The 26,312-nt window shown below is 38.3% G+C and overlaps 1 long non-coding RNA gene across 1 annotated transcript in view; it reads right to left on the reverse strand.

Moving 5' to 3' along the window:
- Positions 1 to 1,941: 1,941 nt before the first annotated feature.
- Positions 1,942 to 26,312, reverse strand: part of LOC306648109 — a 253,596-nt gene continuing 229,225 nt past the window's right edge. Inside the window, exon 3 of the long non-coding RNA XR_013760297.1 lies at positions 1,942 to 2,137. This is a non-coding gene — a long non-coding RNA (uncharacterized lncRNA). The remainder of the gene's footprint in view (positions 2,138 to 26,312) is intronic.

The following is a 26,312-nucleotide window of genomic DNA, read 5'->3' on the forward strand; positions in this document are numbered from 1 at the left end:
TCCCCCTTTTACAACCGTTCTGTGCATATTTCCAGGTGTTGCATATAAAATAGGCAAAAGGAGGGAAAAACCGTTTCATTTTCACTCCTGCGTTCAGACCTGCAACCAGCCGCCTGAGAATTTGCTTTGTTCAGCCATCAGTCTGGTTTGGTTTTGCTATTAAAGGGAGATAACGCTGAATGCCAGAGATGAATTGCGTTTTCTTTATTGTCACTGGTTGAAACCTTTGCCACCCTACCGATCCAATGAAAGATTCTCTTTTTTTCTTTATAATAATAAAAATGTTTTTAATCTAGATACCCCCCTCGCCTTTTTTTTTTTTTTTTTTTTTTTTTTCATACTCAAAAACAGAAGTTAAGCCACATGAAAAGCTTGGGTATTCCAGCCCACTGTGTAATATCACAGATTAGTCATCTTCTCTTTCCAGTAGGTTGCATTGTCTTTTTTTTTTTTTTTTTAAATAAAAGCAAACGTGGAATGGTGTTAAGATTTGACAGTAAAGGGTTTGCACTGATGGACCAAATAATCACGTGCGCTGGGAGCTCCAGCACTGACCACTTAAAATTCAAATTTCACACTAACGGTAAGTGTAATCATCGCAATCAGCATCACCACCACCACCATCACCACCATCACAATAAAAAGATGCATTCTGCGAGCTGGTGACATCAATCAACTGTGCGGTGCAGATCAGAAGCAGCGCTCCCCTCTCCCGAGCTCCCTCACTCCGTCTGTCTTACTGGCTCCCCCCTCCCAACCTTGTGCCCCCCCCACCTCACCCCCGCTCAGAGAAGTGATCACATTTAATTCATTGCATCATTATGTCATCTCCATACTAATCTCTGCCCTCACACCTCCACCACTTTGACATGCAAATGAGCTAGAAAAAAGCCACACATTAATATAAAAAAGTCACAGCAATCATGTCATGATTTCCTGCCTCCCAGCCCCACAACACTCCCTCCAATCCCCACCTCTCCCCCCCATCTCTCTTTCCAGCACGCTGTGCTGGTGATCACAAGAAACAACAGCAATCTGTTGAAGATCAGACGCTAAGACAGGGAGGTGGGGAGAGAGATACAACACATACACGTGTCAGCAACGCAGCCGGGCAGTCCTATTTGCATATTCACATGAGTTCCGTTCTCAGATTGCTTAAGCAGGGAAGAAGTTAGGTAGCTCCCCCACCCACCCGCCCTCCCCGATCCATAAAGAAACAGCTAGTGAGCAGGAGAGAGGGAGAGACAGAACATATGAATGTAAAGGGGGGGAGAGAGAGAGAGAATGGGAGAAGGGAGGGGGGGACAGAGAGAGACTTACACAGAAAGAGACAGAGAGGGAAGAAAAGAGAAGAAAAGACTGTCCACATCTACCTTACCTCAGCTAGCCTGCTTTCTGTTGCTCTCAAAAGGAATTCCCTGTGGTTCCTTTAGAATTTTTGAGAACCATCCTTCAGGGTTTTTAGTGTTTTCTCTCTCTCACATACTCTCTCTCTCTCTCTTCTCTCTCTCTCTCACTCTCTCTCTCTCACTCTTCCTCCTCCTCCTCTTTCTGTGTTGTGACTGGGTTTATAAAAAAAAATAAATAAAAAAAAGACAACTCCATGTTAAGCTAGCAGTCAAGGAGGGATCCTCAAGTCCAGGGCTACAGCGGGAGGAAAGGCAGGAGGAGGGTCACAGCTTAATGCCTTACAAAGGAGAACCTGGACTCTGTTTCAAAACATCCCTCTCACACACAGTGACTGACAAAGACAAAAATATATGTACTCTATGTATACATGGAGACATATGTGCGTCTCTACCAGTCACCCAGATGTCAAAAATGTTCAGACTGTGATGCAAACAAATGTAGGAAAATTATGAGTCATTCTGAAAACCCCATTGCAGACCCACTTTACTGTGCTCTGATTGCAGAGCCCCCGCCCCCCCACACACACCCGCACACACAGCCAGGGGCTTTATTTGCTGAATCACATTTTGTGGCAATACCTGGGTAATAATAAGGGACTGGCTGGAGATGGGGTTTCAGCTACTGCCATGAATTTCCCAGCTTTGATCAGTTTTCATCAGTACTTTTGTGGTAATGAAAACGTGTGAACATGTCCACAAATTTGCTGGGTTTCTTTTTCTTGCAGTAACTAAAAAGAAATAGAAAAGAAAGGAAAAGATTGCAATTAAATATACATCTTCAAGCTGATATCACTAATAATAATAGCACTCTCTATATATGTTCCTTGTGAAGTATAAGATTGGAATGAATTTCAAACAGACTGATTGGTGCAAAATGCACCTGATTTTCTAGTGGCCCACTGTATAATATTATCCTAATTGACTTTATTAGCTCCGGTGAAATGTTACTGTCCCTCCAAGGAACCTGCCTTCCAAGACAAGCGACATGCTGTAGCACTGATGAACAGCAGCTGATTTGAAGAAATTAAGTGCTGGACTATTAAAGCCAAAGGAATAAAAACATTTTCAAAATACGATGAATGACGTGTAGTTTAATTCCATTCCTCAACCTGTTCTTTTCAACTAGCAAAGACAAAAAGATGTGATGTCAGAAGAAACTTTAACAGGAATATAATTCTAAAAATTAGCCAGAGGGATCCTTTTACACATTGGATTTGAACATTAACCACAAACTTATATACGAAGAGCACTGTGGCCCCACAGCAGGGGGTGGAAAACATTTTCATGGTGAAGTTTGTAATGTCCACTGTAATTCACACAGTGGACATTCAATAACTGATATGGGCATTATAAAAAGCATCATTATAAGAGGATGTACAAGTAAGAATTACAGCATATATATGTACCAGGCACGAGAACCCAAATGTAGGTAGTTATCTAACTATCACACATATCATGTAAGAAAGAATACCAGAATATATCTATACTGACCTCGCAGGGGAAGAAAGGAAGGAGTTAAAAAGATGTCTGCCTCCACAGTAATGAAGAACTTGGGGGTCAGTTGTTGAGGATGGCTTTCAGAAATGCCAAAAAAAATTGTTTTCTTAATTAAAACAGAACTATTGGTAGACACACATTGGAAAAATTACTCTATGTCTTTTAGAGAAACTATGAAAAGAGAGGGTTTTTGTATTTATGACCTGAATTCTAAGAGGAGGGGGGAGAAAAAAGGTAATTTTAAGAATCTGACCCTAATGCATGAGTTATGGCTCTCTACACCAAAATTGATGAAAACCATCTATGACAGGACTCATCAATGAATCCCTGAAATAAAGAGAAAGAGAAAATAACCCAAACATTAAACCCAGGAACGTTATATTTCAATATTATCATATGAATTAAATGTAATCCTTGAAGCGACTAGTCCCTGGGGTCACATATTAGTCCTCCCCACCAACCCCCACCTCCTCCTCCTGCTTTTTTTTTTTTTTTTTTTTTTTAAATAGAGGTCATCCAGGCTGAAAAGCAAAACCCAAATGAAAAGCATCTTCAGTGTGCTTATAACGTGAGCGGCAAGGGGTCAGGCAGCGTCTTGTATGGCCTCATAAAAAATACATAACCAGGCAGCCTAATAGTATTTCTTTGCATTCATTTTTGGATGGAGAATAGGGGGTGGGGGTGGGGGAGGAGAAAGGGGCAATGTTGGTAGCTACGATGGAAAAAAAAAATCAAAGACAGCTCGGAAATTCATGTTTAAAAGGAGGATAGCTAGTTAATCTTTTTCCTTTGTAAAAACATATTAAGCACAACTCTCAAATGTGATTGATTTACACCGTTCTGTTGATTTACACAATTCTAAAATGTGATTGATCTCAGTGTTTTAAGACAGTAAAAGGTGTATGTACATACATCTGCATTCCCTCCTCTCTCTTTCGGCGGGTCCTGTTAATTGGAAGCTTAGCTATGCTGGGCGCTTCTCCCAGTTAATGTTTTTAGTACAGTAAATACTCGTTTAATACAGATTTATAAACTACTCTTATTTCAGATGATTTCTAAAAATGAAACAATGGAGAAGAGAATCCATGGATAAGGTTTCTGCCCTAACTCACCACAGACACGCAAATAGGCAGCTAGGGAGAGAGAGAGAATGGAGAGACAAGAGAACGAGAATAACACAAATGGACCACAAATAAAAATAAACAGCTGTAAATGCTGGGGAGATGAGAGAAGCTCTAAATATATTCCTTCCCCTCCCCCTCACTTCTTGCCTCCCAAATATAGCCCAGAGATGAGTGATCCTGCCGGGGAGACGGAGGCAGAGAGGTGACCCCGCGCTAACCAGCCTGTTAGAACTAATAAGGTGTCCTCCTAAGCCACTCCGCTGACATTAGGGCAGCGTGGAGATCACTCTCTTTGTTATTGCCCATCCTCAGCTTGAAATTTACTACTCCTTTGCATTATTAAAGAGACAGCTCACATCCTCTACGGGGTGGAGAAGATTTGGTGAAGATAAATAACTCTGCATTATTTTTATTTAAATGTTATGTTTGTACTCAGTAGTTTAGATATTAAAAATCTACGCTTTTACAACATAGCCACGTGAATAATCTGCCACTATTGACTCCCAGTGAGATAGTAAAGAAGCAAGGAAGGATTCTGGGTTTTTTAAATTCTCTGTCCTCCTCACTGCATCGGGGAGGGGTGTCAAGGAGTAGGAAATATTACTTAAAGGCACTTGATTTGCATAGGAAGTTCAGCATGGTGTTTTGTTGTTATTCATGACCAAGGAGGAATCTATAAAGTTTTCTTAAGTACACCCTAACTCTGTAACCAAGTTTCCCACTTAGAACTTCATGGCAAAGGGGTGTGAACATTTGTATTTCTTAATATTTTAAGGATGTCACTTAATGTTCCCATAATTTAGTTTGCTGGAAGAGTTTGATATGATCAAGTCTTAAAGCTATCACCTTCGGTCCAGTCCAGTTACCCCCAAATGTGCAGAGACACTTGTCTCATGGTGTGGCCTAAGAACAAAAGTATTTAATTAGGATTTCAGGCAAGATTCTTAAAGTAAATGGCTTCCTTCCAAGACACATTGTCTATGCCAAGGTCAGAAATGGTATTTTTCCAAATAATAATCATTAGAACCGCTAATCATGGAGCACTAAACACTGAGTAAATGGGCACAGAAAACCCTATCAACTGCAATCTTTGATGCTTTGAGTGTTGGTACGGGGAAATGCAGTTTTTATTGGATAAAGATTCAAAAGGTGGTCAGGATATTTCTCCAAACCTACATGAGAGGTTCTGCTCTGTGAGTGAGCACAGTCACAGTGTGATTATCTAGAATGGATGTGACCAGCAGTGAATAGAAGAAACAAACACTGGCCAGAAGTCTAATTGCTGATTGCGTAGTTGTTTCCTTAGAATCCTAAAATACTCCTTGGGAAATATCAACATCTAAGCACGGAGACCCAAGGTAAACTATCATTTTGTAAAGATACATGCTCTGACCAAAGTAAATTTCTAAATGTTTTTTGATTTTTTTTTTTTTTTTTTGCATTTTTCTCACATGTTAGTATTGCTTCTTCTCTGTAGGTTAGCAACTAAACATCAGTCCCTACAAAAAGAAAGCCTTCCACTCCTATTGAGTCTCTAAAATGATGACAACATAGTCTTGAGTTGGATAATAACATAATCTGACAAATTTAACGATGGAGAGGAAGGACTGCAGGTCAATAAATAGATCCTGAATGTATGAACAGTCAACAATCAATCAACTGAAAAAGAGAAGGATCCTTTCATTATACTCTATAAACAATCAAGATGAAAGCAACCTGAGAAATGGACACGTATCTTTAAGAAGGAATTCTATTGGATTGACCAACAGAGATCACATAACAAAACAGACTCCATTTATTTTTTATTTTTTATTTGTTCTTTTCAGTAATACATGACAGTAGAATGTATTTTGACATACATTGAGTATAACTTCCCATTCTTGTGGTTGTACTTGATGTGGAGATACATGGTCATGTATTCATATATGAATGCAGGAAAGTTATGTCTGATTCATTCTACTGCATAGACTCCATTCAATCTATATTATCCTATACTACTTTGGGGAAAAATCTGTGTATGCTGAATGTCGACTATACTAGGTACCCTCCAAGTTCTTCCATTATTTTGTAAATTCATCCAGTCTAATAAATAGTTCATTAGTTCATTTGCATGGAATAGGTATTTATTATAATGAGCTTAAATACAAATAATTACAACTAGAGCATTAACCTATTATAAAGGAAGACCTGTTATGAATCAGTATGTTCAAAAGACACATTTAACAAATATTGAGGTTGGTTTCCTTCTGCTGAACAAAGAGAATGTTATGAACTAAATTAACTGGTGAGTTTCCAATTAAGAATCAGCACAAGACCACTCTTTAATCACATGCATTTGGATGCCAAGATACTAGATGGCATGGTCAAAACATAATAACAGTGACCTGAGAATTAGGAGTTGTGCCCTCTGACGCTGGCTTAGCCATTATTAGTCTACTGTGTGAACCTGAGAATATCATTTAACTTCTCTCAGTTCCAGTATCTTCATACATACAATGAGCTATTACCAATAACATCTGTTTCCATTTCTTCATAAAATACTAACTGATATACCCTTTCCTTTAAAAATGGAAGGGTTCAAGAACCTCCCAGTATATGTGAAGAGCATGATGTCATTGGCAAAGGTGCATGTGCTCTGGACCCAGACCCTCAGCCAGTCCCAAGGATACTTGACCATCACACAGTCCTCAGCTATCAGTCCATGGTCGTGTGGAGATGCGGGATCATCACAGATCTCTAATTACCCAAAAGCCATAAAAGGGGGATATAAAAAAGTGGAGCTTCATGAGGAGATTCAAATAGTAATAACTGCACCTAACTGCCTCAAGCAGTCCATAGAATACGTAAATCTAATCAAATGTCTTATATGGCACCTCAATAGTCATTTAGTACATTAAAAATGTTAAAATACTTATGCATATATATATACATACACACAATTATGTCATTTGGTTTTTCACTGGAACTTTTCAGTCAATATGCTATCTTTGGAAAAGAGAAACCCCAAACCACTGATCTCATCATTTAAAGCACAAATTAAAAATTTACAAAAATAAATTAATTTTTATAGTATAAAATTGAAGAATTTCAAGTATCAGGTCATGAATGCAATTTTTGCCCTTTTTATGCTAATCTACATTTCAATTCCAAAACTACATGTCATTTTTCATTTTTTTGATTATTCATACTTTTTCTTTCATAATTTCTTTCACATGAATTCCTAAAGTATTTATCATTCATTAAATGAAAAAAAGGCAAAATGTTTTCATATACTATCAGTAATTACCATGTTAAAATAAAATGAATGGTACAATCCTTAATAATGTACTAATCTAAGATAAAATACTTTTCAACTTTAAATTACCTCCTCATAATATCATACAAAAATGATGAACTGATTTAAAAAATTCCTAAGAGAGTTGACAAGGTTATAAATTACTATGAAAATGGTCTATGGGTCAAAAAAGGTTGGGAAATGCTGATCTCTAAGGTCTATTTCAGATCTAAAATTTTGTAATTTAAATGCGACACCTCTGACTTTTCTAAATTAGTAGAAAGTAAACTTACAGAGATTGCTAAGTCCCCTATCTCTCTCACTAGGTAACTTCCAATTCACCTGAATATAGCATGCCAAGCCTAAGAAGTTATATATAAGAAAAACAGAAAATGCAAAAAAAAAAAAAAAAAAGAGAGAGAGAAAAGAAACAGATAAATGCATTTAAAATGTGAACTTATCCATGTGTCTTATCTTTCCTCATTATTTGCTGGGTTAGTAATTTATTTTATTCTATGCGCCATTTGAGCTTAAAAAATTGTAAGACATTAGCCTGCACATACTGTCATATCCTGGTAATGAACTGGATTTTCAATGTGCCCAGATTTCAAACAAAAGTTTTCTGTAACACTATTCAAGTCACTGAGAATTTTTTTTTTAAATAAAATGGGGAAAGGAGCAAGAAATAAATCAGATCTCAAGATGTCCACACCTTTGAATTCATGGGTCAGAAGAAAAGGGTTAAGGCTGCTGACATTTGGAGCTACTGAGTTCTTTATAGGATAGTTCAGATCTTAAAATACCACCATCTATCAAAGATTTAGGTTCAAAAAAAAAACTGGATTATGTCTGGTGCTAGACTGTAGTGATATATAAAGGGGGTAGAAACTTTTCTATGAAAAGTCAGGCAGTACACATTTTAGAATTTGACTATTCAACTGCCTTACAACAAAAAAAGCAGCAACATACAAAACATAAACCACTGAGCATGATTATGTTTCAATAAAACTTTATTTATAAAAGCAGATGGCAGGCAGAACTCAGTCTGCCGTTTGCCAATACCTGGTATAAAATAACTTTTAAGTACACAAGTGAAAGATGGGGAAATAGAGATGTTCAATAGAATAAAAGAATTGGGGAACCTTAATGTCTGCAAATATGCAAAAGTTTAAATCCATTTGCTTTGGATTTGGGCTCTGTATTCAGTGTGATAACAACATGTGTGCACTTGCATTTTGCCCTTTCACAGTACAATAAACTTGAACTACAATAGATCCCCCTTATGCACAGTCTCATTTTCTGTACTTTTGGTTACCTATAGTCAACCATGTCCAAAACCAGTGAATAGAAAATTGCAGAAATAAGAAAACTATGAGCTTTAAATTGTGTATTATCCTGAACAGCATTATGCAACCTTGCGCTATTCCACCCCAAGAAGCTTGGGATGTCAATCATCATTTTGTCCAGTGTATCCACCCTGTATGCACTACCTTCCCATTAGTCACTTAGAAGCCATCCTGATTATAGGTCATGAGACATCAGAATAACTACCATGGTACTATACTGCCTATATTCAAATAACACTTTGTAGTGGCCTAATACTATGTCACAAAGCCTATGTTATCATTTCACTTCATCTCATCTTGTCGGCACTGTTATCACCCTATGTCATCATGAGAAGATCAATGAAGTACACTAGATATTTTGAGAGACATCACTTTCACATAACTTTCATTACAATGCACCGTTATGGTTCAATTTTATTATGAGTTATTGTTGTTAATCTCTTACTGTACCAAATTACAAATTAAATATGTACAGAGGAAAAACCATCAATCTGTGGAACGATCTATCAGGTATCTATCAAGTATCCACTGGGAGGTCTTTAAATATATTCCCCATGAATATGAATAAGGGGAGAACTACTGTCTTTCTTTACAACTCACTCCCTGAGGGGACAGATCACATAGTATTAATCCCATTTTATAGATAGGGACAATGAGGCCAAGAGACTCTGACTTTTTGAAGATTTCTGAAATAGTAATTGGCAGAGCTAATACCAGCCTTTGGGTTTTCTGACACTTCTGATCGTGCCTTCAAAGAAAATTAGTGTTTAAAACACACACATACACAGAGTTTGTTTTCAAAACAAATCAATGCCGGAGAGTAAAAATTTCCTCTTAGAATCAAGTTGTTTATGAGAAGCTTTGCAAACAACTAAAATTAGCAATAAAATAAGTACAGCTATAAAGTACCAAGTGACATATTTGATAGGGCTCAGCCACTGAAGTTTCTTGTGCTGAACTAATAATGTGCAACATTACCTCAATTTTAAAATGTTTAGGGATGACTACCCTTTGTAACAAAGCTATCTGTGTTTCTCTTTTGAAAACTTAACTCCATACATGGTCAAGATGTCAAAGGTCTGCTTTGTGTTACAAACTCCTTCCACATCATCTCCACCTCTGCCTCCCAGTGCATGCATTCAAACAACCTTTGTGCGCGGCATGAGTTTTACAAAACTGAGAACTCCAAACGTGAGATCATTGTGTCATGTCTCTTGATTTCCATGTAGACTGTAAAGACAAGATTCCTCCTCGGCAGTGATAATTTCTAATTGAGAGCCATTTTCACAGAATACGGTGTAGACTTCTTAAGTTCTTTAATAAATGGAGTTTTTGATTTGACATCATGAAAATGACAGTGGCAAAGATTAATGTGTTCCTTTAATAGTTAGCATCCAAAGAGGGAAAAAAAGCCAAGGCCAACCGAACATCGAATGATAGGTACTTACCAAATGACTTCTTAGGACACTGTAGGAACACAGGGTTCATGGAAGGTAGATGGAGAAAATGTCCTCATCCCATGACACACTGATACCGGTCAAACTCCAAGGTTTCCTTTTTCTAGTAGATCCATTGGAATAGTCCCACTTTCAATTAATACCAAGACTCTGATATTTATACATAGGAACTTGCACAATTTATTTTCAATAAATGTAGAAGATAATAGTGAAGAATTTTTCATTAAAGCACTTTTTAATTTTTCAATACTGTATTTTGAGTTGCACTATTAAATTGATTGGCTCATCAAAATGATGAATCAGTGATTTGAAATGAATTCAGGATATAAAAGGAAAAATAACCATGATAATGAGAATTAGTAAAGTGATAATCCCATCAGACTCAAAATCCAGAGAATCAACTTAATAAGTAAAATGCCAAATAGGAAAATATATTTTTCTATGATTAAATCCACCACCGGTGCTTTGGTTTCGGCAAAACATCACATAGAACATTAAATTAATGTTGTTAATTTAAACTTTAATGGTTTTTATAGTAAATTTATATAGAAATCTGTAAATCTAGACTTCTGTTTAGTTTTACAGCTGTATAAAAGCTAAATGTACGGGAAATTAATGCCTAATTTAATGTTTGCCCAAATTTAAGTAATATGCTATGTAAAATGGCTAAAAATAATTTCCATCAATATCAGGAATCCTAGAGACTTTGTATTTTGAGCACCACCACCTTAATAAAAACCAGACTGGCTCTTCAAGAGAAGAGTCAGGGACGGGGATGTAAAGTCCCCTCCCTCCAGGAAGCCTTCTGCTGCCCTGCCCTGGTACAGATCTAACCAATAGCCAAACTCTTCTCCTTGTATCTCTCTACCCCGAAGGGTCCCTTTGGCCTGTTTAATACTTTTCATCTTATCTAATGACACTTTAACATTTGATGAGAACTTACAATGACCATCTTTCTTAAGTGTCTTGAAATAACACTCCTCCAGTTTATTTTTATCTGTTGTTGACAACGTTTCTGAGCACATGAGGAATTTCTCTGAAACTTAAGCTCAGTTCTGTGCAATTTGATTCAATGTGTACCAGGACTTGCTAGCTAAAAGACACTTTTCTATGCAGTAAGGACAAGTAACTGAATTCAGTTGCAGCCTCTAAACCAAAACACAGCAGCGATTTTACTGAGGCCACATTTCATTCTCCATCCAGTGACTGGTATGATGTTTTCAAGTCACCAAGGGGAAAAAAATAAGTTTGTTTAAAAAATTTGGTAAGTTTTGTTCCTATAAATACAATGGCACATTTGGCTTTTTTTTTTTTTTTTTTTATTGTAAACAAATGGGATACATGTTGTTTCTGTTTGTACATGGAGTAACAGCATACCATTTGCATATTCATACATTTACAGAGAGTAACAATGTTTGATTCATTCTGTTATTTTTTTCCACATTTGGCTTTTTAAAATCTTAACAATAGTAATGGTAATAGAGTATATGATCCCTTAACTACACTAAGCAAGTTGCATGTAGTATCTCATTTAATCCTCATGACAATCTTAGAAGTTTAGTATGATTATCACTTTTTATTTTTCCCACAGTACTGCGGATTGAACCCAGAGTCTTTCTACCACTGAGCAGCACCCTTTTTATTTTGAGGGACACGGTCCTGCTAAATTGCCCAGGTTGACCTTGAATCTAGGATCTTCCTGACGGAGTCTCCCAAGTTGCTAGGATTATAGGCGTGCACCTCAATATCCAGTTTGCTATCTTCATTTTTAAAATGGACACACTAACCCTGACCCTGTGGGGCATTCCTGTAATCCAGAGATTTTAGAAGCTCAGATAGGAGGATCCCAAGTTACAGGCCAGTTTGGGCAACTTAGTGAGATCCTGTCTTCACACAAAAATGCTGAGGATGTGGGTTACTGGCAGAACCTCCCTGAGTTCAGGCCCCAGTACCATCCACCCATCCATCTATAGATACATATGTAAACAGACAAACGACAATGAGAACAGATTATCTGATGGCAAGCAAAATTGCCATGTTTTAGGTAAAAAAACAACTCAATAGCATCAATTAGCAATAAATGTTGTAATTAACAAGCAGCAAAAAAATTTTGTATAAGGCTTAACCCAAATATCTTCCTTGTAACTTAAAATAACCGGGTCTTAATTTTTCATACTTCGAAGCCTCCATTTCATTGACCAACCTAACATGGGTGGATATATAGGGTCATCTTCTTCAACAGAGGAGCCTTAAGTAGAGAGTGAAGGTGACTTCACTCTCTTATTTGTTAACTGAGTAGGAAGTTTGCAAAAACCCAAATATCAGCACTCTTCTCTCCTGTACACAGAGCCTTTTCTATTTCTTAGGCCATCACACCTCATTTGGACTGATTAAGTCTGATTTGTACTCTATGCTAAGTCTGTACAGATCAGTTTTTAATGATGGAAAAAATACAAAAAGAAATCCATCAAAATTACAAAGGCAATAAAAGTCGTGAATGACACCGTACTTTCACATAGGGCACATGGCCCCTTCTCTCGTTCTCTAATATACTATGTAACATCTTTTATAAAATATAAAATGACTGGCAAAGAACTCATAAGCACAAGATAAACACTTCAAGAAACATGTGTAGGCAACCCAGAAATCAGCATCTGTAACTGAGAACACTTCACCTCCTTGATCAATTCGCAACTCTTTGGATTCTCAGAAATATTTACTTAATTCCAAGGTGTGTCATAAAATGGACACTTGGTTATTTTCCATTTTCACTGGTTTCAACAAAATTTCATTGGTCCACTCAAAATGTGGCACAGAATTATGTAGCTTAAAGACCCAAATGCGGGTCATCAGACTTTCCCTTGTAGGACAGCAGGATCTTATTCGAATTCTTACAGATCTTTGAAAACAAAGTCAGTGATTCATCCTCCTGGATCACATTTCAGGCAGCACAGTGACATTAAATATGAAACATTTTTGATAAAACACAATATGCTTTGTTGGCAACCCAAACTTCTGGGCCTGTGAAATGTCACCACCACATCTCCCCCTTGTTCTCTTCCCCAGCATTGTGATGTTGACAAAATGAAACTGGGATCATTATGTTTTGGCACACTGCATGGTGACTGCTACCATAATTATGTAACCCGTTCTAAAACCTGTTCCCTCTAAGCACCACCAACTCATCTGTCAAGTCCCCTCAAGGAACCAAGGCATGTGGGAAACAGATGGAGAGAACCATCAGGCAGGAAGGGGAAAGAGATTTCAAGGACAAGAATCAGGAGAAGGAAACCTGCAGAGAAACTAGAGTTAAATATCCGGAGGCAGACGGAGCTGAGCCTTCTAGGAAGGCAAACTCAGAAAGAATGGGAAAGACACAAGAGCAGACTATGGAAGAGGGAATCCCAAGAGGCACCAATTATGATGCTCATTTATTATGGCCCTTTGACATTATGATTTCCCAAAATGAATTTTTATCTTGGTATGCAGACTGTTCAGTGTGTGGGGTCTCTAGATGGGGTGGAGGTCTTGACCTGGGCGGTTCACCTTAATAGGATCACTTATAAGCTTCAGAGACTGCATGAGTCTTCTGAATCACTTTGCAAAATTTGCGCGCGCACGTGTGTGTGCGCGCATGCGCACGCAGGGTGCAGAGTTTTCAGATTTTCAAAGGAATCTGCCATGCTAAGTAAGTGAGGAACCACTGTGCTAGAAGCTGAACCTCAGCGCACGCGTGCATCTCCTTCTGGCAGAGGAGGGAAAACACAGTGCCTTCCACGTCCGCTTTCCTCTGCAGCTTTCTTCAGGGGTCAGGGGACATATTTGAATCACAGGTCACCAACTGTGAAGGGGCACTCACAGGCACATTCACTAGGATGACAACCTCCCCTCAACTACTCACAGTGAACATAGTATGCAAAGGGACAGAGGCGTTTGGATAAAAATCTGCTTGATGGGGCTGGGACAAGGTGTCTCAGAGTCCCTAAAAAGCTGCCGGAAACACGACATACAAGAAGAAAGGATACTAGCAGAAAAGAATGAATGGGTGTCATACAAAATGAGCAAGACAAAAACTGAAAACACCGGGCATGAGTTCAGTATTTTAAAATGCTACAAAATAATTCAAGTATTTCCTTCTCTAGCAGCTAACCAAGGCCAGTAGGGATGAGTAGTGAGTAACCCCAACATTAGGGATTTCCTGTGACTGACTGATACACCATCATCTCTCCCTAGAAGAATAGCCAGGCACTGCATAAAACCATTTCAGTGACAGACCGCCAATACACCACCTAACCTTATAGCATTTTATCACCTAATGACACTACAGACTTTTAGTTTGCATGAATACACTTTAGGATATTTGAACAATGGCAACACTGCCCAACAACACATTTCTCAGAGGGTATCCTCATCACTAAAGGATGCATGACTACTTTTATATTGGCCCAGGTATGGTAGACATGCCACAGATTAACTTGTTTTCTACCTGCTATGGCTTCTGCATCTTCCCTAACTATGAACAGAACTTTGTTCAGTGGATCTGCCCGCTAAAGAAATGTTCGTCATCAAGAAGAGTCCCCATCTGTATACGAACACAACTACTAACATAGAGACAGAACACCTCTCCAAAGCTTTGAAAACTAGATACAGTTACTGCAAATGATACCTTTCTATCAAGCCAACCTTGTTCTCCCTTTCAATTTAATGGACCTATCTTTTCCTTGTATTTTGTTCTGTTGAAACCACTGAAGTTCTCCTGGGAGCTCTTTCCATATTATTCCACAACCTTCCAAAGGAGCCCCAGTCAACAAGAGCATAGGTATATGTTCACAATACAGATCCACCAGCTGTTCTGCATGCCAAATGCAAGTCCTTTTCAACACCATTGGAGCACTCTCAAAGAAGTGTACAGACGTTAAATGCCGAGATCTTTTAAAGAGTTTGAACAAGAGATTAAGGCTTGTTTTTCACACTCTCGCCAATTTCAAATATTCATGTGAAGATAGGATGGGTCTCAGCTGTCCAGGGGTTCTCTTCAGGAGATACCTGATGACATCACAAAAACTCTGCTAACCTGCAAGTAATTCCTTTCAGGATTTACAAACCAAGAAGACTGAAGCTTTGCCAATGTAGAAATACAGATGGAAACCAGCACACTTCTGGAGAGCAATTCAGAAGTGCACATGAAAGAACTGTCTTTTGGGCCCCGAAAATTATTCAGTTCTGATTTTCCACGTTTTCTAGTTCATCAGAAACCCCAAGAGGCTAAATTTTGGCTACAGATTGACTAGAACCAAAATACAAACGACAGCCTGACTCCAACCATGTACTTTCATCTGAGCAAAAATTCTACTTGTGATCTGCTATCGTTGAATTCTGATAATAAAATGCTATTTTTATCTTAACACTTTTATTTATGATTTCTATGTCATATTATAGCTTGGTGAGGAGACTTTAGTAATAGCTAAGAAAGTGCCCTTTTTAGTAAGTTTGGGAATTTTCAAACATTGATCGTGTCTCATTTTACATAGCCAATTATCTGCCAGATTCACCTGAAGTTTCGTTTTTTTCCAAGAATTTAGTTTCAAGATATATTCCAAATCAGTTCAAATTTCTTCTCTTCTTTCATTTTCACTAGCCACAAGACTCATTTACTTATTTGTTTATAAAGCTTCACAAGGAAGCTGAGAAATTCCTCATATTGACTTTGACGGACATATTCTTATTCATTGGCAGGATCCCAAGGCACCTTTTCACATTTACTTCCGGAACTGACACATAGTTCTTTCTGTTTTTTATTCCTCTGTAGGTTTCTTTGTTTTCTAATCTAGAAGCGGGGGGAAAAATCTTACTTTTAAGAATTCAAATGGAAATATTTCAGTGATTCAAAATCAACTCACTGATTTAATATAAAAACTATAAATGTCATGTATAATGGCACAACTGGAACTATCTAAGGAATCATGACAGGAATCCTCCAAAGTTGTTAGTGGGGGAGAAAAAAGTGGCTTGATATTACTCTTCCTTCATCTCTTCACCCGTTCTGGAACCCTGCGGCAGAGCGACTTTTAACAGCAAGTGCAGTTATGCTAAGGAGGGAACCATCTTCAAAGAGGAAATCCTTTCAAATGCCATTTCGCACGTAGAAAATGAACCCAATGGAAAAGTGGAAAGAAACCCAAAGAGGTACTGCACTGTTTTTCACATGCCGACATAGACATTAGGAGGTGAGGGAAAAAGAAATGAGGAGGGCATGAAAAAGAGAAAGAAAAAGTATTTAGGAAATAAGAAGGCAGAAGCCAGAAGAGAAAGACAGTAGGAAATTTTTAGTGTTCATTAATTAAAAGTCTTCTCGTAATACGTGCATGCAATATTAGTTATTGAGTTGTTCATATCACTGTGAAGTTTGAATTGTTCCAACATGTCTTTTCTGAGTGGTTTGGAGGAAAATGGAGACAGATGCTGATTTTCCTATCTAGGGTGCTGTGGAATGCAAGATTAAAACAAAACCAAAAGAAAAAAAAAAGCCAGAGAGAGTGACCAATGTGGAGACCAGGAATCCACTAAAAGCAAACATTTAGACCTCAGAGGGGCCCCAGAAATGAACTGCATTTTTTGGTGTGGACTCTGGATTTCCTACAGGTTTTATTCTCCAACCGTACACCCAAAGGTCAAAATGACTGACAAGGTCCATCAACACACGTGCTCCTTCCAGCCACCGAGTGTTGTTCAACCTCTCTCCAATGCTCACCTGAATCAACAGTTTCTCCACGAAAGCAAAGGAACCCCAGTTGACCTCATTTCAGAAGGTGCATTTTAAATGGTGTCCCTGCCTGTCGCATGTGAATTTCCTCCTTTTTCCAGACTTCTACCCTTTTTCATTTCCTATTCAAGCTGGGAAAGAAGGGGTAGGGCAGAGGAGCTTGAGGGGCGCTCACCCTGGCAACAGAAATCCATTGTGAACATGTACTTGAACTGAGAAAGATTCCCACTGACAAGACCAATGTGGCTTTTGACCTAGAAGGAGCTCAGCCTGACCACAAGCCCAGGCGGCTGCCTTTCTGCTCCCAGGTAAAACGGAAGGCCGGGAGGCAAAGGACAGTGACAACGGAGGGCCAGCTTTGCACCCCAGATATATATATGTCCACCCTGCCAGAGCACCGCAGAACTCGGTATTTCTTTTTAATCAATCTCTAGACAGAATTAGACCCTGGCTTATAGCTGAAAATGAGAAATAAATTTATTGTGCTTTCTGTCCCATGTATTCCCTAGTACTTTTTGCTCATAATAATATGAAGATAAAGATTCATTGTGTGTGTAAAATTGGTTTTCCAACAAATTCTGTTGCTCTTAAAATAAAAGTAAGATTCCCAGGGTAAGAGGAAAAAAATAAACAAATGTGCAAAAGAAAACAACCAGTGCGGGGAGGAAGTAATAAAGCAACAAAAACAAACGGTAAAGAGCCATTGAAAAACGATGTGCATCGCCTGGCTGGGTATTTTCCCCCATGAACTATGAGTTTGATGGGTTTGAATTGTGTTGTGACTCCCCTCCGGATAAAACCGTTGAGGAAAGATGCACTTGGGCTTCTCTCCAGGCAGCTTTCTTGGAAGCCCAGGCCGTCAGACGGTCTCCAGTAGGAACTGGAAGGGTATGCACAAAAGGGAATCTTAAGGACGGTCCACTGAGCTGGCCACAGGTGCAGGAGTTCCAAAAGGCAATGGAGGTCTGTGGAAGATGTCAGACTGTGGCTGCTGGCAGATTCTGACCTCAGAATGGAACATGTAGCATTTTTAGGGCAGGCTTGGATACATACCAAGCTCGAACAGAGTAAGGTACGCTATCTTTTACTTACACAGCTAGCTTACAGGAAGCTAGGGGAGGGGGAGATTGCAAATAGACAGAGCAAAGGTAACCCAGGAGCATTTTGCAAAGATAACCAAACTGGCATTTGGAGCTCTGTCTGTGGTTTTTACTTATTTATTGATTCATTTATCTCTGCCTACCTATGGATTCAAAAAGAATTCTAAGAGACTGTGAAAACTTGAGTCAGTTTTCTCCCACACATGGTCTATACCAGATGTAAATTAAATGGCTAAACAGGTGAGCTATAAAAACCATATTCATGATTTTGCTTCTTTTGGATGGCTTCTGATTTACTTTAGGCTGAAAGACCAGAGGACCAAAACATGACTTGATCTTGACTCCCAGCAATCACTAGAGGAAGACAAAGCGAGGAATATTTTGTGTTTGGAGAGCAATAGGTAAAATCTGCCAGTCTTTTTTCTTACCCACGTGCATAAATATCACTGGAAAACAGGAGAAAATCTAGGGTGCTGAAGACCCTAGGGTGCTGGGCATCACCCAGAGGCCAGCTTCAAGGCAACTTTTCCTTCCCTGCCACCCATTCTTTCCCGCACACACAGATGCTGAGTAGATGAGTCTTCCATGTGGGGTCTACGGACTCTGCAAGGGCAACACACCAACACTGCTCTCCAGTCTGTCTGTGTGTGCATCTCTCTGGACTCCCGAAGAAGTCTGTGTCCCCAGGAGATGTTTAGAACCATATCTGCCATCACGCAAGACCACATCCTGTAGGATTACTTTAATAGGAAATGTCCAGATCAGGCAAATCCATGGAGAAAAAGGTCTAACAGTATTGCCCAGAGTTCAGGCAAAGAAGTTGGGGGGATATGGGGCGTCACTACTCAAGGGCACCAGATCTCTCTTTGTAGGGTGATGAAAATGTTCTAAAAGCCAGGGTGAGGACTGTGGCAGAACTGAACGTGTCAGAAAACCCCGAGTTGCGTTAAGTGGGTAAGTTATGCTGCATGTCAATTATCTCTCAGCAAAGCTGATGCTATTTCCTGACCCACCAGAAATGCACACTTTAGCCCTTCCAGGAAAATAAAAGCAAATTTGGGGACGCATCACATCTGATGCAAGAAAAATATACCAAGGATAATAAGCAGGAGGGCTCCCTTACATATGAAGGCAAATCTTGGAAGGAAGGGGACTTCTTGGGGTCTTTAATAACTTTGGCTGAAATTTATTTTTTCCCCAATTGTAACTGGATCAAATACTGTACTGAGTGAATACTCTATGAGCTAAGGGCCTAGAGTTATTGGAGACATCTGAAAATGAACCCAGTCACAAAGTCAATTCTGCAAGACCTGGTGTGGACTAGGCACCTGCATCAGCTCCTCAAACCTCGTTGCTTTTGGTTACGGACTCCCTCATCAGTCAAAGTCAATGCATTTTCAACCACCAAAGACAGAAGGGAAGTTGCAATACTCCCAGAGATAATTCCTAAAACTACTATCCTCAGCAACTCTTTCTGCTAGCCTTCCCCAGGCAGAAATAGCACAACATACTAGCGTAGGAGCTCATTTTTATTAAACCTAGGGTATGTGCTATCACGTTGTGTAATATCTCCCATGCCATCTTCCCATGTGGACAAAATTTATTTGGAGTTTGCCCCCTGGAATAAATTTAAGCACCAATAAATTGATGGTGATTTAAAAATAATAAATACATATGAGCATTTCTTTTTAACTAAGTGTTACTCAGGGGAACATTAAAATCACAGGATATAATTCTCCAGATGTCATCACAAAGACAGGAATTTTAGCACCAACTTCACAATGACACTGCTAGTTCGGGATTCACCTTCTACCCAGCTGAAAAGACAATGAGGAGGAAGGAGAGCAACCTGACATGACGTGGAATGAATTTTACCATCATCTGTAGCAGAGGCAGGACCAGAGCTGTTCTCAGTTTTTAATCATTTGCCCCACGTCCCAAACAGTGAGATTAACATTTCCCCTCCTCAACACAAAAGCCTTCAACTCCCAGCATTTAAGTTCTACAGATAATTTTAACGTGTTATCAATTATATAGATTTTCTTTCCACTGTAGGTTTTGGACTTTAAGATAAATCTGATTTCTATTTACTGGGTTGGGAGAAGATGGGAAAGAAGAGGAGGAATAGAGATTCTGAAACACTACTTTATCAGTCCCAAGTCAAATGTCATCTGGTCACAACTGCACAGAACTGACAACCTGGGTAGCCACACAACTCAAGGAAGCTGGGGCTGGTGAGGCACAAGCTCCGATGCTCTTTGCTGTTCGTCAGCTACGCAGAGAGAGCAGCGGTGACACAGGACACACCCAACTTTATACACACGAGCAGCTTCCTGGCCGAGCCAAGATCCCTGCTAAGTCATTTACGCTGCATTATTTTCCTTTAAATACAAAAAGAATAAAAAAGAAGCAACTGGGTTTTACTGTCCCTGCGAGGGTTTGACAGCCACGATTTATAATTTCCTGCCACCTTGTTTTCGCACCTCCCTCCCTGGCCCCTCGCAGGGGATCCTCCATTTCCTAACTTCCCCTCACCCCAGCTCGTGGCTAATGCAAAATGGTGTTGAACCAAGGAATTAAAAGAACGAGAGGAAAGAGAAAAGAGAGCATGATTAGGAGGAGGACAGGAGGAAGAGAAAGACTGAGAGAGACAGAGAGAATGTCAACGGCCAAGCCTGGCATTTGCCTATTTAAATTCAATCCTGCAGCCCCGGCAGGGCTGAGCAATAGATGGGTTGCATTATGAATTTCTGATCAGACAACTGATAGGTTATGAGAGGGGACATAATCCCATTGAGAAGGCCTTTTCCTCCAAGCAGGGCCAAGTAATAGCTTACCCTTGAGAGACATGCTCCTTGCTTTGCCCTTTAAATGTATGTATGCATGTGTGAAAACACATACAAATTTTCCCCTTTTCACAAAAAAGTCAAAATCATTTGTCAATGATAAATATGTTGTAATAATTGACAGTTGCCTGGACAAGGATGTGCTTTGGCAAATCAGACACACTCACCAAATAAAATACATTTTTTAGAATCTAATTAGAATTTTCTCCTCTGCCTATTTCATTTTTGTACTGATATCAATATCAAAAAAGAAAGTGGAAAGATTAAGAGCCAACACCACCAATGGTGTTTGGAATACCTTCTGTGGTTTTCTTTCTTTTTAATATTTTGTATGGTGCTTTAAAAAAATCATTATATACAATAGATAATGCATTTCATCACAATATTCAAAGGAAAAAAAACAAGACTTAAAGGATTCTTAAAAAAATTTCTACACATGTGAAACTATTTAAAATTGCTCTGTTCAATAATTATAGGTAGTTCATCATTCTAGCTATACTTAAGCATCACATTAACCAAGAGGCATGCAGGTTCACCAGAATTTCTGTACCAGAGATGGGGTACTATGTATCCAAGACAGGATTTTGCAAGAGCTCATGGCTACTGCAGGTAAAAAGTTGGAAATCATAAACCTGGGATCAGGGGCTACTGATGTCGAGTATATCAGCCTTCCTTCACCAGCTGCAGACTCACAAAAGACCAACTTCTGCACAGGAGAAAGCACTTTTAATTTTATGAATGGAATGGATAGAATAACAGACAAGAGATGTGCTTATGAATAAAAGCAGAAAAATCTTAAAATATAAGAACCATCATCCCATTTAAAGGAAAGCAGTTGGATCTCATCATCCCTGTCCTGTCCTGGGTCACATCTCACGAGGCGCACAGCATCTTATGCTCCTGTTTTCCTTCTTGGGCCAGGATTTAGTCCAATACTTGATGGAAACTTCTGCTAAAGAAGAGAAGTTGCTGGTCTGATTCATGTAATGTTCATCTATATCACAGACATTGCAGGCAGGACACAGCACCCCTTTAAGCCCAGAGTCCCTCCAAGCCAGTTTCATTGCAGGGTCGGGTGTTTAGAACAATATTCTGCCATGATTTAGGTTCACTTTTCTTCCACTTGTAAATCCACCTATTTTCAATTCTGGCCCACGGATCAGAACTGCCCAGGTCCATCAGTACCATCTGCCTGTTGAAAGGCCCTGTTCTCACGGTGCACACACGAGTTGGGCTAACTTCAGATCTCTTTACCTTCTAAGCTGTAATAGATCCATTAAGCAAGTGTGGATGCAGGGCGAGGGGCCGGTGGCAGGGAGTATAATCTGAGAGTGCAAATTATTTACCTGATTTAGATTCATTCCAGTCAGGCATGCTGTCTACATTTCACCATCTTTTTAAAATGGGGAACTTGCCCTGGAAGAATATTATGTAAATCTTTCTGTCACAGATTATTGCCTCTATACATGGCTTCTACAATGCCCATCTGCTTTCTGCGAGAGTTTATTACATACACACACACAGTTTCCAATTTTTAACCTCTCTCCTTCCCATTCTCCTCCTTCCCCCAACACTCATTATGGGGAAAATTACCTTAAACAGGACACTACTCATTTTCTTCCATTCAATTTACATAATTGCTGTTTTGTTGCTTTTCCTTTTTTAGGTGGAAATTTTGCTCCCCAAAAGATTGGATGTTTAAGTGGCAAAATGGAGTTCTACTCAGGGCTATAAACGTAGGGGTGATTCTAGCAATGAAATCTGGGCACTCTGAGCTCACCAGCACATAGTGATTTTTTTTAAAAAAATTTTTAGTTGTAGATGGACACAACATATTTATTTTTTATGTGGTGCTGAGAATCGAACCCAGACCTCTTGCACATGCTAGGCAAGCACTCTATCACTGAGCCACAACCCCAGCCCGATAAGTGATTTTTGAGGGTTATACATTTCCAAGATGGTGACAACCCATGTCAAAAATACACAGGCCAGTGATGCTAATCTGCTGAACCACAGTAAGAACTGGCTTCAAGACAGATGCCTCGTAAGTTTTTAGTATAAGCACTGTGCTGAATCAGTAATAAGCTGATTTATCTTTAACTGCTAATGATGATTGAGAAACATTTGTATATATACCCCCCCAAAAAAAAAAATTCTTTTTAAAAGAAGGAACTTTCAAAAGAAACTTTCAGAACACCAACCCAATGTCATTTCTGTATTCATGTTCAACTTTTTGTAATTTCCTTATTAGATAAGAGATAAAAAATGTAGATGATATATTCATGCATTTTGAACCATGAAATCTATTACATATTCGAAATAGTATAAGATATAAATGTACATTGAAAGGAAAAATCATAAAGCAAATACCCAGGCAACCTTCCACCATGTTCAAAAGCAGACCTGACCATCTATCTCCGCAGAAACCAGCCCATCCCACCCCAAATCTCCCTCTCTTGGGCTCTTCTGTCAGGAGTCTTCCCTGCTTACAAAAGCGTAAGATGTGTCCTCTCCTTACATTTGAGATATTTATACTGTTGTGTTTCTTTTTTATTTATTTATTTATACTTTGATCTTTATTTTACTCATTGGTATAATAGGAAAAACAATCTTATTTGGGGGTGAAATTTTATTCCACATTTAAGTGTTTAGCATAGAACCTGGAGGATATTACATGCTATATAATATTCACAACAAATATAGAATAAATCCTCCAATCCCTATACATAACTGTTGAACTTAGATACGTAACAGAAGTGGAACTATGTAATTTATTTTGGATCATTGAATGACATGAAAAAAATGTCCATTATGGAACAAGAAACAAGGGCAATGAGTGCTATCTAACAATGAGGTTTGTTGCTATGCCATTTCAAACATTACTGTCCCACCCACTCACATATCACATTTGAGTAAATTACAATATTAGTATAAAATTGCTTTCAAACTACTGACATTAGAAATTTCTATAGTAGTTAGTCTGGCCAGATGAATAAGGTATCACCAAGAGAATAACATACAAGTTCATTTTTATGGCACAAAACCATTTTTATGGTTTTTCTTCTTTCTTCCTCTCTATTATGTTTCTCACAGTTTTTCTACTTGCATAATCCTCAATAGATATTTCAGTTTGCCTGTTTTATCCTAACATACTCAGGATTCTTCAGTGATTATTTCATTTCTCAATTTAAGGCTTACCCATTTAGTCATGTGCAGCCATAGTGCACTTATTTTCATCACTATATATTATTCCGTTTTAACAAATATTTCAGTCTTTGTTGATCCATTCCTACTGTTGGTGGACATTTTGGTTGTTCCCAGTTTGAGGCTATTTGTACTATCCAGATTACCAGCAGAATTAGACTTCATAAAAATATATTTACTGGCCAATTGGATTTGTTCCTTTGTGAAGGGTTCAGACTGCTCATTTACCCCCCCCCCCCCTCCATGGGCTGATTCTTTTCTTATTCATTTGCTAAAATTCTTTATATGCTCTAGATACTACCCCTTTGTCAATTATGTTTCAAAAATATCTTTCCCCCGAGATGATTTTTCTTTTCCTTCTCTGTGCAGTATCTTATGATAAATGTTAATACTTTCAGTGTAGTTCTATTTATTATATTTACCCTATGGTCAGTGTTTATGTGCCTTCTTTCAGAAATGTTTCCCCATCCTGAGATCATAAACACAAGCTCCTAAATTATCTTCTAAAAGTTTTATTGTTTGCCTATTGCATCCTTAGATTTGTATTCTACCTATAATGTGAAATGAAGGTTCAATTTCTTTTTTCAAGTATACAAACAACTGTCTCAACATCATTTACTTAATCTCTCTCCACTGATACATAAATCAAAAATATACAGACAAGTTGTTCTATTTCTTGGTTTTCTTTTCTGTTCCACTGACCTACTAATTTATGACTACATCATCAGTAAATTTTCTCAATTTGGCCCAGTAATATATTTTAATATGTGGTAAGAAATTCCCCAACAATATTTTTCTTTTAAAAAGCTCTTGGTGAGCTGACATATTGGTGTGCACCTATAATCCCAGCTACTCTGGAGGCTGAAGCAGGAAGATCCCAATTTCCAGGACAGCCTGGACAATGTAGCGAGACCCTGTCCCAAAACAAAAATAGGGCTGAGAATGTAAGTCAGTGGTAGAGCACTTGCCTAAGAAATATGTGACCCTGTGTTCAACCCCCAGTGCCACAAAAAGTAAAATGAATAAACTCCTGCCAATTTATTACATTTCTTACACATTTCTTTTTCCTAGTTGGGATTCTGATTGAGACTACATTAAAGTTTCAGGTTAATTTTGGAAGAATACCTATCATTCATGAATTTGGTATATTTATTTCTTCATTTAGACCTTAATGTTGTTTTATTAATTTTCAGATTACAGATATTATAGAACATCAGTTAGACTTCTTTTCAAGTTCTTCATATTTTTGATACTCTTCATAATGGTGTATTTAAAAAATAATTTTCTACTTTTTGCTACCATACATTCAGTTTACTTTTCCACAATGATTTTGCCAGGAAACTTCTTGATTTTTACTCATTTTAATAATTTTTCAATCGATTATTTTGGTTTGTTTACATTCACAACTCTATCATCTATGAAGAATAACAGTTTTATTTTTCTCCTTTACAATTGTACACTTTTTGTTTTTCCTGCCTTGTTGCATTGGCTATGACCTCCAGTACTATACTGAGTGGAAATGATGGTAGGTGCATTTCTCTTTTTCCTGATATCAAAATACTTTTTAAATTATTTATTCACTAAGAATGGTGTTTTTTCAGCTTTCTAGATATTAGTAATCATATACACTGTTCTTTCTATTCAGAATTTCCTTAATATTACATTGACTGTAATTATTTTTACCAATTTTTTCTATTTCAATTAAAAAGAAAAATTTTTTTCTTAAGTAACAATGCATAATCAGTATATTATATATTGATTTTATTTTAAACCAACATTGTATTGCAGGAACCAGCCCATGTCTTGGATAGCATCCTTAATATAAATTGCTAGATTGGGTTTTGTAGTATTTTGTTCTTGATGGCATCTTTGTTTCTAAGAAGGATGAGCTGTAATTTTCCTTTTCCCAAATTATATTTTTTGGCATCCTAAACATTTCATGATTGGAATTAGGCAACTGATGGGTAAAACAAGCAGCAGTGCCTTGAAATTTCCAGGCCAACTTCTGCTTCTTTCTAGCTCAATTTATGAAAGTTCAGGCAATATGCCAGTTAATATACCAGAGAAAACATAATATAAACTAAAAAGACAAAAAGAATCACAATTTATCAAATAACTGTCAACCACCCCAGGACTTGGAGAATAAAGAGAAGAGCTTGGAATTGTTTAAAACTATGGACTTTGGGAAAGGGCCAAACTGGGGTCACTAAGAACAGACACCAGTCTGCCTGAGTGGAACATAATAAATCTGGTTCTGAGGATGTCAGGGAAATCAAAAATAGGATTCAGAAA

Source organism: Sciurus vulgaris (assembly GCF_902686455.1).
Source record: "Sciurus vulgaris genome assembly, chromosome: 17".
Classification (NCBI taxonomy): domain Eukaryota; kingdom Metazoa; phylum Chordata; class Mammalia; order Rodentia; family Sciuridae; genus Sciurus; species Sciurus vulgaris.